The sequence below is a fragment of the Hypanus sabinus genome, chromosome 13, assembly GCF_030144855.1.
Source record: "Hypanus sabinus isolate sHypSab1 chromosome 13, sHypSab1.hap1, whole genome shotgun sequence".
NCBI lineage: Eukaryota > Metazoa > Chordata > Chondrichthyes > Myliobatiformes > Dasyatidae > Hypanus > Hypanus sabinus.
In genome coordinates this window covers 56905086-56916352 of record NC_082718.1, presented here as the reverse complement: position 1 = coordinate 56916352, position 11267 = coordinate 56905086, and positions in this window count along the sequence as shown.

The window sequence follows — 11267 nt, the reverse complement described above, 5'->3', positions numbered from 1 at the left end:
AGCCAAAGCAATGACAACAACTGAAAGAATTAATTCTAAAGTTTGAAGATTTGTTTCCCAATGTACCCAAACAAACTTCGGTTGCTGTGCATGACGTAGCTGTTGGTCAAGCTGACCCAATTAAGCAGCACCCCTATATCATGAACATAGAAAAGAGTAATTTGGCTGAGCAGGAGATAGAATATATGCTGAAAAATGGTATTATCAGGCCATCAACATCATATTGGGCCTCACCCTGTGTTATTGTGCCCAAACCTGACGGTAGTGTTAGATTTTGTACTGATTATAGGAAAGTAAATGCAGTAACAAAAACAGATGCTTATCCTATTCCTAGGGTGGATGATTGTATTGATAAGTTGGAAAAGCTAAATTCCTTACAAAGATTGATCTGTTAAAGGGTATTGGTGTGTTCCATTGATGGAGAGAGGCAGAGAAAGCTCTGCATTTGTGCACCTTCTGGATTATATAAATATAACGTTTTGCCGTTTGGAATAAAAAATGCTCCAGGAACCTTCCAAAGAATGATTAACTCTGTAATTCGAAGGTTAGAAAATACTGATGCTTATTTTGATGACTTAGTCATAAGGATTGACACTTGGGAAGGATATATCTCAGCCATACAAAAGCTGTTCGGCAGGCTTTCCAAGGCCAACCTTACAGTCAACTTAGCTAAGAGTGAACTACGCCATGCCACTATGACCTATCTATCAAGGCAAGCTGGCTCCTGTTCAGGCAAAAGTGCAAGCAATTGCTGAGGTTCCTGTTCCAACGGGTAAGAAGGTTCTTAGAAGGTTTTGGGGAATGGTAGGATATTACCTTAAGTTTTGCAAGAACTTTGCTGATATCACTCTTTCCCTAACTAATCTCCTATGGAAGGGTGAGAAGTTTGTTTGGATTGAGCTGTATCAGGAGGCATTTGATCGATTAAAAGCTATTCTATGTCATCGACCTGTGCTCAGAGCATCTGATTTCACAAAGCCATTTTCTATAGCTGTCAATGCCAGTGACGAAGGGGCTGGGGAAGTGTTATTACAAAAGGATGATGATGATGATGTTGAACATCCTGTAGCTTACTTTTCGAGGAAATTTAATGAACATCAAAGGAATTGTTCCATTATAGAGAAAGAGTTTTTGTCACTCATTTTGGCTTTACAACATTTTGATGTCTATGTTTGTCCTGAACAGAAACCACTTGTGGTTTACTCTGCTCATAATCCGATAGTGTTTCTGAGTAAGGTAAAGGATAAAAACAAAGATTGTTAAACTGGAGTCTGATTTTGTAGGAATATGATACGTTTATAAAGCATGTGAAAGGTGCAGACAATATTATTGCAGATTGTCTGTCCAGATGCTAAGCTAAGTTCATGAGGAAAAAAACTGGTATTTGTATACGCTTCTGCAATGTGTTACATGATAATCATACATATATTGTTTTACACTCTATCATTTGCAGTTAAAATTTTGCTCTTTGATCAATAATTTTTTTTTGGGGGGGTGGGAAGTGTGATGAACTCCTCAGTTTATCTTGCTGTGGACTGTTAGTTTTAAGAGAGAGTGCCTCAGTGACGTCAGCCACCGGCTTTCTCAGCTCCTGTTTGATTCTTACCGAGAGAGGGTTGGAACTATTTGACTCCGCAGCTTGCTTTGATTTAAGCAAGGACACTCACTCACACACAGTCAGTCACAGTTGGAGTCGGACAATGGAAGGAAGCCAGTGACTAAGGGATTACTGGTTGGAACTTTCGAGTGCCCACAACGGTGGGTTAAGCATCGACCCAGCACATCAATAAGTGGCTATCACGTTGTGTGGTTGTGGCAACCTTGTGGAATCTACCTATGTGTTAACCCTTGCCTGGGTGGTAGTTCCCTTTGAAGATGGTACCCCTGTGATTAGCTACTATTGGTGATAATTCGTAAATGGATTTGGAACGATGATGGATAAAACCTATGGTGATTGTTATCCTGTATTAGCACCGTGGAACCTGTGGAATATGACTTAAGTGCCTTCTCTCAACATTCACCTTGGATTACAAATATCTCTCTCACATCATTTAATCTGTGGATGAACTGAACTTTCATACCTTATCATCTCAAGATTTTAAGCCTGGTGCCGCCCCCAAGCCCAATAGTTTGGGAGTTATAGTTACACATGTGTATACTCATTACACTGTTAACTTTTGATTATTCTTGTTTAAGTTGTTATTATTAAGTAAATACTAAAAAAGATTGTGGTTTTAACATCAAAACCAGACTCCAGATGTGGTCTGTTGCTGCTGGTTCATTTAAACTGTTATGAGTATGTAACAAGTGTAAAAGAGAGGTGGGACTGCATATCGGACCACTGGAAAATGATGCTGCAGAAGTAGTAATGATGGACAAGGAAATTGTGGATGAACTGAATAAGTATTTTGCATCATTCTTCACTGTGGAAGATACTAGCAGTATGGTGGAAGTTCTAGGTGTCAGTGGTCATGAAGTGTATGAAGTTATCATTTCTAGAGAAAAGGTTCTCGGGAAACTGAAAGGTCTCAAGGTAGATGTCATGTGGATCAGATAGTGTACACCCTAGGATTCTGAAAGAGATGCCTGAAGAGATTGGGGAGGTATGAGTAATGATTTTTCAAGAATCACTTGATTCTGGAATGGTTCTGGAAAAGTGGAATATTGTAAATGTCACTCTCCACTATTCAAGAAGGAAGGAAACTATAGGCCAGTTAGTCTGACCTCAGTGGTTGGAAAGATGTTGGAGTCGATTATCAAGGATGAAGTCTCAGGGTACTTGGTACAAGTTAAAATAGGCCACAGTCAGCATAGTTTCCTCAAGGTAAACTTGCCTGACAAATCTTTAGGAATTACTTGAAGAGACAACAAGCAGGATGGACAAAGGAGAATCAGTTGATGTTGTGTACTTGGATTTTTAGGCCTTTAACAAATTGCCTCTAAGTACCTCCAGTTGAACTCTGTCTTTTTGTGTGTTTCCCCCTAGCTGTCAGTCTGTGGTTTTGTATTGCCATGGGCTCCTGATCTACTCCGGCACTGTATTACTGAGTACTTCGTCCCTCATCTGTTTCTCATTATTACCTGTATTGCTGCCACCTGTGTCTCATTATGCTCCACCTATCATCTGCCTCTCTGTTTATTGCTCAGTGTATTTCAGTCCTGTGTTTTCACCTGTTTGTTACCAGATTGTGCCAGTGAATTTCCTGAGCTTTTCCAGCATTTGTATCTGTACTCTGTCTGAAAATCGACTCTACCTGTTTCCCGATTCTGGTTTTTGGATTTCTCTGGATGTTTTGATCTCTGCCTGAACTTTGATGCCGACTTCATTTGCACCTTGGAATTTGTTACTCAATTAATATCACTGTGTGCACAATACTGGGTCTGTGATTGGATCCCTGCTCCAGTGCCCTGACAGTGCCATACATGAGACCGCTTAAAGAGTTATGAGCCCATGGTACTATAGGTAAGATTCTTGCATGGATAAAGCAGAAAGCAAAGAGTAGGAATAAACAGAGCCTTCTCTGGTTGGCTGCCAGTGACTAGTGAAGTTCCTCAGTGGTCTGTGTTGGGACTGATTCCTCTTATGTTATATGTTAATAATTCAGCTGATGGGATTGATGGCTTTGCATATGAAATAAAGATGGGTGGTGGGGCAGGTACTATAGTCTTGAAGTAGAGAGGCTGTAGAAGGAGTTAGACAGATTAAGAAAATAGGCAAAGAAATGGCAGATGGAATACAGTCTTGAAGTGTATCCTCAATCACTTTGGTAGAAGAAACAGAAAGGTTAATTATTTTCTAAATGGAGAGAAAATACAAAAAACCAAAGTGCAAAGGAATTTGGCAGTCCTTGTGCACAATTTCTTAAAAGTTAATTTCCAGGTTGAGTCTGTCGTGAGGAAGGCAAATGCAATGTTAGCATTCATTTCAATAGGACTAGTATATAAAATCAAAGATATAATTTTAAGATTTTATAAAGCACTGGTGAGGCCTCACATGGAGTGTTGTGAGCAGTTTTGAGCCCCTGATCTTAGAAAGGATATGCTGAAAATGGAGGCTCTCAAATGATTGCAGGATTGAATGGCTTGTCATATGAAGAGTCTTTGATGGCTCTGGTCCTCTATTCACTAGAATTCAGAAGAATGAGGGGATGACCTCATTGAAGCCAATTGAAATTGAAAAAGGCCTTGATAGGGTGGAGTGGAGAGGAAGTTTCCTATGTTGGGAGGGTCTAAGACCAGAGGGGACAGCCTCAGGATAGAGGGGCATCCTTTTAGAATGGAGATGAGGAGGAATTTCTTTAGCCAGAGGGTAGAGGATCTGGGGAATTCTTTGCCACAAGCAGTCCTGGAGGCCAAGTCTTTATGTATATTTAAGGCAGAGGTTGACAGATTCTTGACTGGTTGGGGCAAGAAGGGATATGGGGAGAACGCAGGAGACTGGGGCTGAGAGGAAAATAGTTTCAACCATGATGAAATTGTCGAGCAAACATGATGATACAAATGGCCTAGTTCTTGTCCTGTATCTTGTTTCGTATGGTCTAACCGTTGTATTGGATGGAGATTCTTGAACAGGTACCTCCACCTCAAGTAAGTGGACCTTGTCATAAGGATCAGGCTACTTTATTTCTTTCTCTACCTTTCATGAACTTTGATGGTGCATGCTTACATGCCTGTTCTGCCGGATTTCATCTTATGATGTTCTGATCACACACGATTGCGGTGCATGCTGCCGGATTATCATTCTTTGATGAATTGGTCTGAAACTCAAACTGTTTCACCAATCTAGAGTGATGAGATTTTGCTCTGTCTGAGATCATACATGCTCTTCATTTTTTCAAGCTGTCTTGTCTCAAAATTTCTCACTTTGTCTAAGTGACAAAGTGAGTGAGGCTGGAGAAGTGAATGAAGAAAGAGCAGGCTTGATCTCAGTCTCCAGCCCATTGGCAGCTCTGATTGACTGTAGCCACTTGTAAAAGGTCTTTAGCAATAAGCTAGTAGTGCTTTGTAGGGGTCTTTTGCCTTCAGTAGGAGACTCTTATCAGAGCGCACTGCTCTTTCTACTTCTCCATATGCCTGTGGGTACTAAGGACTACTTGTCTGGTGTTTGAACTCAGTCCTGAGCAAAAGCTTTGAATTCTGAGCAGCTGAATTATCTACTATTGTCTGACACAAGTCTCTCTGGTATTCTGTGATGAGTGATACAGCTTTCAAGTGTTGTATAACTGCAGCTGAGGATGTAGAGGATGGATTGAACACCTCAACATTTTGAGAGTAGTAATTCACACTGGAAAATATATTCCAAACAAGAGAAAATCTGCAGAAGCTGTAAATTCAGGCAATACACACAAAATGCTGGAAGAACTCAGCAGGCCGGGCAGCATCTATGGAAAAGAGTAAACAGTCTTGAGGAAGGGTCTTGGCCTGAAACGCCCACTGATTACTCTTTTCCACAGATGCTGCTGGCCTGCTGAGTTCTACCAGCATTTTGTGTGCGTGCGAATATATTGAATTTACTTTACTACTTACATCCTTCATGTACGAGGAGTAAAAATCTTTACACTTCATCTCCGTCTAAATGTGCAATTTATAGTAATTTATAATAAATAGCATGTACAACAGGACAATCAATATAACATAGAAGTACAATTGTATCAACGTGAATTAATCAGTCTGATGGCCTGGTGGAAGAAGCTGTCCCGAAGCTTGTTGGTACTGGCTTTTATGCTGCAGTACCCTTTCCCAGATGGTAGCAGTTGGAATAGATTGTCTTTGGGGTATCTCGGGGCCCCCAATAATTTTTCAGGCCCTTTTCACACACCAGTCTTTGTAAATGTTCTGAATAGTGGGAAGCTCACATCTACAGATGTGCTGGGCTGTCCACACCTCGCTCTGCAGAATCCTGCGATTAAAGGAAGTACAGTCCCCATACCAGGCAGCGATGCAGCCAGTCAGGATGCTCTTAATTGTGCCCCTGTAGAAAGTTCTTAGGATTTGGGGCCCCATACCAAACTTCCTGTCGTGCCTATTTCACAACACAGTCAGTATGTAGAGACCACATGAGAGCCTTGGTGATGTGTATGCTGAGGAACTTAAAGCTGTTCACCCTCTGAACCCCAGATCCATTGATGTTAATAGGGCTTAGCCTGTCTCCATTCCTCCTGTAGTCCACAACCAGTTCCCTTTGTTTTAGCAACATTGAGGGAGAGGTTGTTTTCTTGACACCACTGTGCCAGGGTGATGACTTCTTCTTTGGAGGCTGCCTTGTTATTATTTGAGATTGGATCAATCAGGGTAGTATTGTCAGCAAACTTAATTAGCAGATTGGAGCTGTGAGTGATGACACAGTCATGGGTATACAGAGTAAAGGAGGGGGCTTAGGACCCAGCCCCGAGAATCGCCTGTGAGGGGCAGAGGTGAGGGAGCTCACACTTACCACCTGCCAGAAATCTGACAGGAGGTCCAGGATCCAGCTGCACAAGGCAGGGTGAAGACTGAAGACTCAGAGCTTCGTGTCGAGCCCAGAGGGAATTATGGTGTTGAATATTGAACTGCAGACTAGAAACAACATTCTCACAAGTATTCCTCTTCTCCAGATATGTAAGGGTGGTGTGTAGAGTTGTGGCTTTTGCGTCACCTGTCGGTCAGTTGGTCAGTAGGCAAACTGTAGGGGGACCAGTGTGGGTGGTAGCATACTGCAGATGTAGTCCTTGACCAGCCTCTCAAAGCATTTGTGTATTACTGAGGTGAGTGCAATAAGATGCCAGTCATTCAGACATGTTATCTTGGTCTTTTTAGGTACAGGAACAATGGTGGATGTTTTGAAGAAGGAGGGCACTATACACTGGGAGAGGAAGAAATTAAAAACATTTGTAAATACACCTGCCAGTTGTCCTGTGCTCATCCTGGCTACCCGCCTTGGGATGCACGTTGGAAACACCTGCGTACTTCAACCTCAGAAATGACCAAGGTGCAGGTCTCTCTGCAGCTGTCCTCGGGCTCAGTGTTGGCAACATCGAATCAAATGTGTAAAAAAAAAGATTTAGCTCATCTGGAGAGAGGCAGTGGTGTTGGAAATAACACTGTTTAGCTTTGAAACTGAAATGGTGTGAAATGAACTGTCTCATTGCAGCTCAAAAATATCTGTGTCTGCAATCTGACATGGAAAATCTGGGAATACTATGGGACAGAGGTTCAGTATGATTTTTGTGCACTTTTCTGCATGCTTCACATTGCTTTACATAATCTCTCAGCTGTGTGCTCAACCCAGGCACCACATAGACTGCCTTGCTCTTAAACAACATTTTTCAATGCCTTGATGTCCTTGGTAGATTTGATTGATGATTTTGGTGTGCATAGAAGCAGCACTGATGAGTCTAGAGCCCTTTAGCTGCAAATTATCAAGAATGGTGAGTGTCTCTTTCAAGCCAGAAAGATCTGAGTTTGTGAGCTCCTTTTGGAATAGCTGGCCATCCGTACTCACGGTATTGCATGAGCGTGCTTGCAGATTTTGTCCCTTACCAACTCAGCGTGATGTTCGTCCAGTTTACTTCATGACGCAGGAAAGCTTTCACGTAGCTGAGCTAAGTAGATTTTGGTACCTTTCATGAGGTTGGAGTCAGCTTCCATCCAGTCACTTTTGCATGGCATCCTTTACAAAGAGTCTGGTGTTGTGAAAGTTTTGCTGGGGATATGTTCAATGTCATAACAGTATCGCATAAAGTCATTCTGGATCTTCACAGATGTGGAGGTAAGACATCCAAGTGTTTTGAGCTGAGTGGCTTTTGGTCTGTTTCAAATGGGAATTTAGTGCTGTTACGTACCCTGTAACTGGGTGTCTGACCAGCAAAGATAGAAGAATCCGTTGGAGTCTGGTGACACTATTTTCAAAGTGTTTATTAGTAAAATATACAAATCAATATCAACAATGCAAATATATAGATAACACACATTAGCAATACTAAACCTGGAAGTGTGGGTATAATAATAATCAATAATAAACAAGCTCTATCGATGTCTAGGGGATAATGAATTGTCATGTGTGAATATAAAGTTCAGTTCAGTTCATACATGCTGAGATAGTTGTTGGTTCTTGTGTTTTAATCATTGGAGAGAGAGAGAGAGAGAGAGAGAGAGAGCAAACAGTGACAGCTACAGTCAGGCAAACCTTCCTTTACGTTCTTGATCCGTCGATGTGTTGTGGCCATTCAGGTATGACCCCTCTGTCCTTCAGATAGACCGTTCTTCTGCGGTGGACTCGTCACCCAGGCAAAGGCGGACACACACACAAGCCCCCACCGGCCCTGCTATAACACTGTGAGTTAAACTGACCGATCCTTTGTTCGGTTCCTGATGCCCCACACCTTTACGTAGGTTCCAACACTCAAGCAATGCTCACTAGTGTGTCTCCTGGTGTGCCTGAGGGGTATCTCCCCAGACCTCACTTTTATCCCCATTCACGGGGTCACAGGTGTCAATCAGTTTTGAATGGCTTAGTCCATTAAACCAGCCCACTCCGGCTGTCCACTGAGGAATTTTAATGAACAGAATGGTATAAGGTAAACAATCCTTCTCAGAAGCCATAAGTCTTTCAGGAGTCATAATATGGTGGAACAACAAGCCTCTCTCCCCTCTCTTATCAGTAGCAGATGTTCTGGCATGTTTTTGTTCCATCTCTTTCTCTCTCATTAGCAGCATGGCAACAGTAACGGTTTGTAATTCTCCCGGTGGGGGGGGGGGGGGAAACATGGGCAACTCTGTACCCTTCTGCCCATCAGAGTTGTTCATCCTTCATAACAGTGTGTTATAAATGTACCACAGCTCTGAGGGGCCGAAGGGTGTGGGGTAGCCCGCTCCTTTGTGAGAATCACAAGATCACTATTGATTTGGGTCAGGAGTCCCAGGAAATTAGAGAGATGTGCGGAATGTCTTGATCCCCCGGCGATGTAAAGCTACGGGAAACGGCCATTGTCTCTTGGAGACGGACTTGTGTATTACAATACTGTGCTACGTGGAAGCCCTCAGGCAAAGTGGGCTGGTTGAGGGAGGGATTTTATCACCCCAACCTGATTGACATCTGAGACCCGGTGAGTCAGGATAAAAGAGGGTTTGTGGGAACAGCCCCTTCAGACGCACCAGAAGAAACGCTAGCGATCCCGTAATAGCGGAAGCCGATGGGAGGAGGCCACGTGCATTCGGTTCCATTTGCCCCGGAACCGGTGGCTTTTATCACGGACGAACAGCTTTTAGCTAACAACGGGGAAACCAACTCCCAATGACTCTCGAAGGATTGACATCATAAAAGGACTGGGCAAGTTTTAACCCGTCTTTCTCTCAAACCAAAACGCTGCAGCTTGAACGAACTAACAGTGACTTTTATATTTCCATCGGACAATACATTATCCCCTAGACAACGATAGAGGTATTTCTTATTGATTATTATTATACCCACGCTTTTAGATTTAGTATTGATGACGTATATTATCTGTATGTTTGCATTGATATTATTGTGTGTATTTTTTATCAATAAATACTGTTAAAATAGAACCATCAGACTTCAACGGACCTCTCTATCTTTGCTGGTAAGTGACCCAGTTACGGGGTTCGTAACAACTGCTTGTCAAGTATCAGCTGAAGCATTCAGTATCCCAAACTCCTGTTTTCGATTTGGGTGTAATACTGTTCAATAGGAGTCAGGGCTTTCGATGCACCTGCCACCATTTTCCGAACACCACTGCAGTATTGCCTAAGTACTCCCCCTAAAGTTACCAAAGGAAGAGATGTTTTCTGAGACCTCAGTTGATTTGTTTGAGTCAAAGAATGCCAATGTTGGTGGGGAGATAAGTTTTCTTTTGAGTGATGAGAATGACTTATTCTGTGGTGTGTCCCAGGTCCAAACATTTCTCTGAGAGAGGATGTCATGTAGTGGCTTTGTTTCACTGGCAACTATGGAATGACCTTTCCCAGCTGGCTTACCACACCAAGGAATCTGGGGATCTCTGATACATTTGTAGGTTGTTCCATGTTCCAAACTCCTGCCAGTTTGTCTGAATCTGGTTGCACTCTCTCAGAGGACAGTTGGTGACCAAAGAACTTCACCTCCAACTTTACAAATCTACATTTAATTTTGTTCAGGATGTTTCCAGTCTGCTTCAGTTTCTCCAAGACATGGATGAATGTATCATCCCTGTGGCAGAATACTCCTTCCAGTCACTCCAAAATCTGCTTCATCCTCATCTGAAAGAGTACAGAGATGCCAAAAGAGAATCTCTTGAAGGCATAGCATCCATGTGTTGTGATAAAGTTGTGAGTTTCTGTGACTCAGAAGCTAAACAGATCTGCCAGAACCTTGAGTTTGCATCTAGTTTGCTGAAGAAATTTGCTCCACCCAGCATACCCAATGTGTGCTCAACAGAGGGTTGAGTAAACTTCTCCTGCCTCACAGCATTATTCATTATTTTGTTAGATCAACATAAATCCTCTCTGTGCCACCTGGCCTGGAAACAGGAACAATGATTGCACATCAGTCAGTAGGTCCATTCATTCAAGTTATGTCAAGCGCCTCCATTCTGTCAAGTTCAGCTTTGACTCTTCGTCAATGGGACTGGAATATGCCTTGCTGTGGTCACAGATTAGGGCATCACTCCTGGCCTCAGTTGAGTAAGGTACTCTTCTTCCAGTACCCCCAGGACTGTAGCTTCTAGCTTTACCTCGGTATCATTTTCTGGTGCCTGAATTCTGCCTGTTGCTGATTAACATTCTCATTCTACCTGACCACAGTAATAGTCAGTGTGCAATTAGATTGCAACTGAAATCTCTTACAATTTGGTGTCTAGTAGTCCAACAATAATCTTGTCTCTAATTAGCTCACCTCTCAGATTTCCATAAGCACAGCACACAAGGGCATACAATGCTGTAATAAAGTCATTTACACTTTCATCTGGCTCCTGTTTTCTGGAGATGAACTTTGCCCTCTCGTACATCACATTTTGCTTTCCTGGAAATATTCGTTATTGAGGGAGAGTGCAGAGCACACCAGGGCATGCAGGATACTCAAATGAACTTTATTAATGACATTGCTTGTCCAGTATGTGAACACCTCCCATGTGGGAGTGGCTAACACTATTAACTACACTACACTGAAGAAGGAGTGCTTATTAGTAAGTTTGCACATGACATGATTGGCTACACTGAGGTGCTCTTGGTGGCAGAGGTGTGGTCCAAGTTTGTCCCATGGTGGTCACCTGAGCATCTTCTGTTCATCTGAATGT